General features: G+C 37.5%; 1 non-coding gene across 1 annotated transcript; it reads left to right on the forward strand.

Annotated features, from left to right (window-relative positions):
• The first annotated feature begins 4695 nt into the window (after positions 1–4695).
• On the forward strand, positions 4696–4854 carry LOC116812395 (U1 spliceosomal RNA). Its single transcript, XR_004370693.1, has one exon. It is a non-coding gene; the product is annotated as a U1 spliceosomal RNA (small nuclear RNA).
• The last annotated feature ends 3438 nt before the right edge of the window (positions 4855–8292 follow it).

Below are 8292 nucleotides of genomic sequence, written 5' to 3' on the forward strand. Positions count from 1 at the left end.
CACTGTGGGAGCCCCTTTCTGGGCTGGCCAAGGCCAGAGCTGGCTCCCTCAGCTTGCAGGGAGGTGTGGAGGGAGAGACGCGAGCGGGAACCAGGGCTGCGTGCAGCGCTTTTGAGCCAGCTGGAGTTCTGGGTGGGTGTAGGTTTGGCGGGCCCGAACTCGGAGCAGCCGGCTGGCCCTGCCAGCCCGGGGCAACGAGGGGCTTAGCACCTGGGCCAGTGACTGCGGAGGGTGTACTGTGTCCCCCAGCAGTGCCAGCCCACCGGAGCTGTGCTTGATTTCTCACCAGGCCTTAGCTGCCTTCCGGAGGAGCAGGGCTCGGGACCTGCAACCCGCCATGCCTGAGCCTTCCCCTGCCTCTGTGGGCTCCTGTGTGGCCGGAGCCTCCCCGACGAGCACCGCCCCCTGCTCTTCGGCGCCCGGTCCCATCGACCAACCACCCAAGGGCTGAGGAGTGCCAGCGCATGGCGTGGGACTGGCAGGCAGCTCCATCTCCAGCCCCAGTGCTGGACCCACTGGGTGAAGCCAGCTGTGCTCCTGGGTCTGGTGGAGATGCGGAGAACCTTTATGTCTAGCTCAAGGATTGTAAATACACCAATCGACACTGTATCTAGCTCAGGGTTTGTAAACGCACCAATCAGCACCCTGTGTCTAGCTCGAGGTTTATGAATGCACCAATTGACACTCTGTATCTAGCTGCTCTGGTGGGGCCTTGGAGAACCTTTATGTCTAGCTCAAGGATTGTAAATACACCAATCAGCACCCTGTGTCTAGCTCAGGGTCTGTGAATGCACCAATTGACACCCTGTATCTGGCTGTTCTGCTGGGGCCTTGGAGAACCTTCATGTCCATACTCTGTATCTAACTGATCTGATGGAGACATGGAGAAACTTTATGTCTAACTCAGGGATTGTAAAGGCACCAATCAGTGCCCTGTCAAAACAGACCACTCGGCTCTACCAATCAGCAGGACGTGGGTGGGGCCAGATAAGAGAAAAAAAGCAGGCTGCAGGAGCCAGCAGTGGCAACCTGCTCGGGTCCCCTTCCACACTGTGGAAGCTTTGTTCTTTCGCTCATTGCAATAAATCTTGCTACTGCTCACTCTTTGGGTCCACGCTGCTTTTATGAGCTGTAACACTCACCGCAAAGGTCTGCGGCTTCACTCCTGAAGGCAGCCAGACCACGAGCCCACCGGGAGGAAAGAACAACTCCAGACGCACCACGTTAAGAACTGTAACACTCACCACTCCTGAGCCAGCGAGACCACGAACCCACCAGAAGGAAGAAACTCCGAACACATCTGAACATCAGAAGGAGTAAACTCCAGATGCGCCACCTTAAGAGCCGTAACACTCACCGCGAGGGTCTGCGGCTTCATTCTTGAAGTCAGTGAGACCAAGAACCCACTATTTCTGGACACAATAAGGTTAGCTTGTGTCTTGTGTGAAAAAGGAATGGTTTAACTTCAACTAGTAGACTTTACACAAGGGTGAAGAAAGTAACACGAATATTAACTGTCCCATTAGTGGAATTGTAATTTTGTATCCTCTACACACACATTATATTTCTTAAATCAGTTATCAAATGCAGATTTGTCTTTTCTCCAAGTTCAGTAGTTAGCCTTTTTCTTAAAGCTGAACTCTGGCTATGGAAAGGATTTTTATTCATGGAGAGCTTAAATTCAGCAGGATGTGTGACAGACTGTATGAAGCAACTCTTGTGCCACTGTTGGCCCTCCCTCCTCCTGGGGCTGTGAAACATGTTATATGATGGTAGAAGTTCATTAATGGCATACAAATGATGGAGTAATTGCTAGTGAGAATAATTCTAATGCTATGTAGAATGAAAATAGAAAAGGATTTTGAAAAGAATAAAGAAGTAAATTAAATAAAAATGCATTGCAACTATGGTAGATTCTAATCTTTCATATCTAACATTATTGTTTTAGGAAATCATTTTGTTTCACCAAGAATACAATGCTAATTGCATAAAACTCATGTACATATAAAAAGTAGTATCTGATTTTTCCAGGAAAATAATGCAAGTATAAATTCCATAGCAGTCAATTTTCTTATTTTAATTATAATTAAAGTCTTGGTCATCTCATGTATTAGCTCTCTAATTTACATATGTAAATCAAAGAAACATTTTCAGAAAACTATTACAGTTTATAAATGTAAGATGCCATTTTTGAGAAAATATATTCCTCCCTGAGTGGATTTCTCCCATCTCCCATCAGACTAATGACACAGCCATATACACTCGTTGAATTTTATTAGTGAGTAATACACTGGTACCAACACTAATTCTCTCCTCCATGTCCGTGTTGATTTTGTGTATATGTGTGAGTTGGTTAGAATGCATCCGCCTTGTCTCTATCATTCAACAGCAAGATGAGCTAGAGGTCACGTTTACATGAATGATTGACTCAGACAATTAGCAGATCATTTTAAGTAACTTGTTAAAATCACAAATATTTTACTATCTAAAACTAAGTGCTATGGTCACACATTCCTGTAATGAAAGTGTTATTTGTATTATTAAGATATACCTTCAGGAGCAAATGAATTTTACCCTTCACTCTTCCTGCTCTGACTACCTCTGTGCTTTCTTTTTCTCAGCCTAGCCTGGCTGCATCTGAGATGTTGGGATAATTTTAGTAGAGTAAGTGCATATATTATACAAACATAAATACCACATATATTTTAAATGTAAAAGTATCAAACCTAAGAATTCACAAAAATTTTGTTTTGCACAATTTAACTTGAGATTTTAGTTGCTCGTACAAAACACATGGTCGGTTTATGATATAACTTAAGTTTAATTGTAATTGCCAAGGTTCAGCATTTATTTATACATCTCAAGGCATTTAAGCAATGTGTTTTAGGTTTTAGGAATTCTTGTGTTTGAGAAAACTGAGTCAACACATTTGCATCACTTTGTATACCATTCCCTGTAAGGCCCCCAAAAGTACTTAAGAATCGAACATATTAATGTTTCTATAAGATAAATGGATATTCCCTTTAAGGGTGAAGAGTACCTGAATGCAAACTGAAATAGCGTCTCTCAATTAAGTCTTTATTGCATCAGAAATTGAGTTACATACCAATATTATTTTTAAAAATCTTGCTTAGTTGAGCTTTTTGAATTTCAGATAAAGTATTTCGAATCTGTCTTAATTGTGATTTTGAAAATACAGTACAGAATAAACAGCCCGGGTGGGATACAAAGCATCAGAATAAACAAAAAAAAATACGATACAAAGTGATCTTCTGCCTATTATAGGGCATATGTGACTTAGATTTGGAGAGTAAAAAGCAGCTTGCTGTTGAAAAAGGTTGCCTTGTGAAGTTAATTTTTTTTTTAAGTAGACAGTGGGTACAGACGTAGTATTGACATAACTTGGCTTTTTAGCAATTTTGCGAGATATTCAACGTGACTTGATAAGCCATCAGAGGATAACAAAGGGCATATATTAGTAACATCTCACTGGCTATAGCATAGGAAATTTCACAATAGACCGCAGTAAGGAAGTACTCAAAATTATCTGTAGAAAAAGATTGTGGGTGCTGTATATCAGAAAAGCTGGCAATGCAGAACGTACGTGTGGACAGATTAATGAGCTCTTAATGAGTTAGAATAGGCAGGTGTTAGCAACTGGATATTTGAGAAAGCAGATTAGGAAAGAGATATTAGCACCTATGTCCTGGGTGTGATTTGATAAGCTGAGAAAATAGTAATGCAATTTACTGATAGAAAAAATTGAACCTGTTTGAGCAGATTGCCTTTTAGAAACATATGGGACACCAAGTAAAAAATTGTAATGGGGAGTTGGATACACATGTCCAGAATTTGGAATCATCTAAAAGCATACATGTGTTACTGCAGAAGTAACAATGAAAAACAGTCATAGAAAGTAATGTCCTAGAATGGAAACTTTTTTAAAAAAGTTAATGTTATCATGGCAGACAACATTAAGTTATCCAAAGGCAATCCGTAGCCTCTAAGTAGTTAGTTTAACCTGTATGTAAGAAGAAGAGTTTTTTTCTTTTTTATTTATTATTACTATTATTTGTGTGTGTGTGTGCATGTGTGTGTCAGAGGAATTCTCGCTGTCTCACCCAGGCAGGAGTGCAGGAGGGGAATTTTGGCTCACTGAAACCTCTGCCTCCTGGGTTCAAGCAATTCTCTGCATCAGCCTTCTGAGTAGCTGGGATTACAAGTGCACGCCACCATGCCTGGCTAATTTTTGTAGTTTTAGAAGAGATGGAGTTTCACAATCGTGGCCAGACTGGTTTCAGGAAAAATTATAATTTTAAAGAACTATGTTTATGCTAAACACAGATCTTGAGCATTCTTCTAGAATTCTTAGTTGTGTCATCTGCAGTAAAATAAGCCTAAGAATTGCACCAGAATTAGTTGCCTGACTCTGCCAGGAGATTCAAAGTTTTATTGTTATAGGATTCCATAAAATGTATGGTAGCTTTATGTAGCAGTTGTTTCATTGTTTACCATAGTGTTTTTTCTTACAATTTTGTAGAAGCCTGTGTCAGAATTAAGAACTTTTTTAGAAGAGAATAATCATGGATGATTGAAATTAACATTTTAAGCTGATACTGAAATTATTCTAAATTCGATTGCATTTATATTTGTATTTTCTTTTGAAGGCTAATGGAAGTCTTAAAAATAAAATGGATACTTCCCTACCAGGGAGATACTGTGATCACGAAGGTGGCTTGCACAGGGAAAGGCCGATCTATTGCACTCTAGATATGCTGACCCGTGAGATTTCCCCAAATGTAGGAAACTCAACTGCATAATGTGTAGAAGTGAAGGCCTGTGTTTGTGCTTTCACAAGGAAAAAAATAAAAAGACAGAAAAGAAAATTGAGTCATTTAGTGGATACAGAAAATGGAAAAAAAAACCATATACTGGAAACAATTCAATATGCTTGTAAACATTGGTGTCCTCCAGTACAAAACAATAAACATCAAATGGTTATTTCTTAGAAAGATCAAATAGTGCTAGGAAGACACTTGCAAATGCTCAAGAACTTTGTCTAGATGAGGTGGCTGGGGGAAGCCCCCAAAGGGCAGCAGATAAATCTGGGAAAAAGAGAAGTAATTTTTAAACACATAAGCCCATGTTTATGTATTAATATTACCCTTAAAAATATTTATTTTGTGATATGATTAGCATTGGTTGGTTTGTTCTTAAAAAGTAGTTTCCATTTGGAAGCAACTTGTGTGAAATGGCCTAAAAATTATGTAGCTAAAATAATTCAATTTTTTCCCTTAATTATAAATCATTTACAGGAATTCTAAAGATGTTATGCATGTCAGCTTTCTTGCATTTCTTTAAAGTTTATTCTAATGAAGAAAACAAAATGTAAGGTATAAAGTTACTTTTATAATCAAATTGTCAATCTTTTTAAATATTTAGAATTTGGAGCCAGTTGACCATGATGCTTTAGATGGGCATAAGACCTCTCCAACAGAAGGTGCTCCATTATATCCTCATTCAACAGGCTCTACGTATTAACAGGTTAAACAATAATAATAATAATAATAATAATAATAATAATAATAGTTTTATTTTTCAAAATTCATTTTGATGATTTACTTATATAGTCTTAAATTATTATTTTATTACATATTTTGTAACATATCAGCTGTGACTGAAAATTTAAAAAAAAATTCTAGGACAGCTTTGGTAAGACAATCAGAAGAAAATAGTTTAAATGAGGTCATGTTTTATTTTACCCTTGTGATATTTCTTTGTAATTAGGTAGTACCTTGTCCTGGTTCATAAAAATGTGTGATATTTCAATAAGAGCATAAAGTAATTTATTTAGTCTTTTTCAAAATCCAGTGGCAGTAAAACTTAACAATTTTACCAGCTCTAATACAAAATTTAGTATAAAAAACAAATACTGGCCAAAAATATAACTAAAATCCATTTATGAGCACTTCTAAATTAAAACAAATATGTGTGTTAAAATATTCTGGGAAGATTAGCCACAATGTGAGTAACGCAGTTTTCTTTTCTCTTTTCTTCCTTCTTTTCTCTTTTCTTCCTTCTTTTCTCTTTTCTTCTTTTCCCTTCCCATTCCATTTCTTTTCCTCCCTTCCTTCCTTCTTTCTCTCTTTCTTTCCTTCTTTCTTTCTTTCTTTCTTTCTTTCTTTCTTTCTTTCTTTTTTTTTCTTTTTTTTTTTCTTTCTTTCCTTTTTTTTTTTTTTTTTCTCTTCTCCTTTCTTTCTTTCTTTCTTTCTTTCTTTCTTTCTTTCTTTCTTTCTTTCTTTCTTTCTTTCTCTTTCTTTCTTTCTTTCTTTCTCCCTTTCTTCTTTTCTTTCTTTTGTTCTTTTGATGGAGTTTCACTCTTGTTGCCTGGGCTCCAGTGAAATGGTTGTGATCTTGGCTCACTACAGCTTCCACCCCACGACTTCAAGCGATTCTCCTGCCTCATCCTCTGAAGTAGCTGGGATTACAGGCATGCATCTGGCTAATTTTGTATTCTTGGTAGAGACAGTGTTTCACTCTGTTAGTCAGGGTGGTCTGGATCTCCTGAACTCACATTCCAACAGCCTCGGTCTCTCAAAGTCCTGGGATTACAGGTGGTGAGTCATTGCACCCAGCTAGGTTAACCATTTAAAGCTTGTCTTGTGCTGTAACATTTAGCCTGACTTCTCATCAAGTTCATGTAGCCAAGGGATGGCATTACCTAAATTACAGCAGTTGCCCAGAATAACAGCTGTATTGCTCAGAAACCTTTATTTTTTTATCACCAGAAAAAATATAAAACAGGGGAAAATGTAAAAAAAAAAAAAAGCAGATTTAAATGCTACACGTTCTTCATATTTAATGTTTGATAGTTTAGTTTCTTGTTGAGATAATGAATATGGATATATTTTTAATAGAAATTCTAAAATATTAAAATCAATATGCACAATTTTCATATGTGACAATGTGTGGGGCATAGTAGATTATATTTTTGTGCTTGGGGCACTTTGGTAGTAGAATTTATTAAATGATGCTTCTAAAATTTGGTTTCATCTAATCCCAGTGAAGTGCATATTATCAGAATCCACAGCACCTTCAAGTACCTTTGCACCAAGATTTCTGACTGCTTTGCTAGCCAGTCACAATTTTCCTTGAAAGCAGTAAGTCTCCTAGTTTATTTCTATATTATTTTAAAGCTTTTGTTGTTAGATGTAGGGTTTACTGAAGATATAAGCACCTTCTGATTTTAAATAATTCATATAATTTTTAATTTGATGTAGTATCTCAATGCCCATTGTTAGAAACAATAGGATATGAAGTATGTTGCATAGCTTGAGGAACAGCAATTTGTTTGTTCAGATTGGTTAGAATATACTATGTTTTTATCTTTTTATAGTATATAAGCAGTAGCATAGACCACTATGAATGCAAAATGAAGTCCACGTTAGTCAAGACTTATAAATATACCATCAGGGCTACTGATGTTGTTACATTGTAATCCAACTATGTTATGGCCCTTCCTGTTTGGCCTATTGTTATTTGCAGTCTATGTTTCTCTTCTGGCCTAGACTTAGATTTTGGAATTTCTGTTCCTTAGAGAGTGTAAAGAAATATGTGTATATTAATCTTATCTCTGCATTACTTGCTGCATCTCTGTAAGTTTGCTACCTCAAGTGACTGCTTCATATTGTCCAGGTTCAAATCACCTCCCAATCATCCTGGAGAGGATTCTTCAAATGGAAATCAACATGTCCTTCCTCTAATGTACCACTTAAATTATTACTATTAAGCAGATCAGGATGTGACTCAGCCCACTGAAAGTCCATGTGTCACATACTGGTATCTGCTTGAAAGTCCAGTTTTCTATTGTTCACATGGTTAGAACATTGATTACTGTTTACTACCCATGAATTCAAATATTTGCCTTTATAAAATAATGGTTTAATGTTTTTAACCCTTCATTTAAAAAAAAAACAACATGCAGTTTAATCATTGAGCTAATTTGCTCATTCCATCTTCAATTTGTCTTTTCATTTCTGGCCTCTATGAAAGCCTGCCAACAGGACATGGTTCATCCACGTTGAAACTGCCATTCATCACCCAAGTATGTTGTTGTTAATCTGGAGCTCTTCAAAGGGCACTGCCCATCTAAGAGTGGGATCCAGTAATTCCTGAGGTGGTTCCAAACTTCATGCTAGAAAATACCAGACTGCTTGCTCTTGAACAGGATGAGCATCTCCTTGTACTTCCCTGGTAACATTTTACTCTATAAAGGCATCTTTTATGATATTT

Source organism: Hylobates moloch, unplaced genomic scaffold, assembly GCF_009828535.3.
Source record: "Hylobates moloch isolate HMO894 unplaced genomic scaffold, HMol_V3 SCAFFOLD_25, whole genome shotgun sequence".
Taxonomy (NCBI): Eukaryota; Metazoa; Chordata; class Mammalia; order Primates; family Hylobatidae; genus Hylobates; species Hylobates moloch.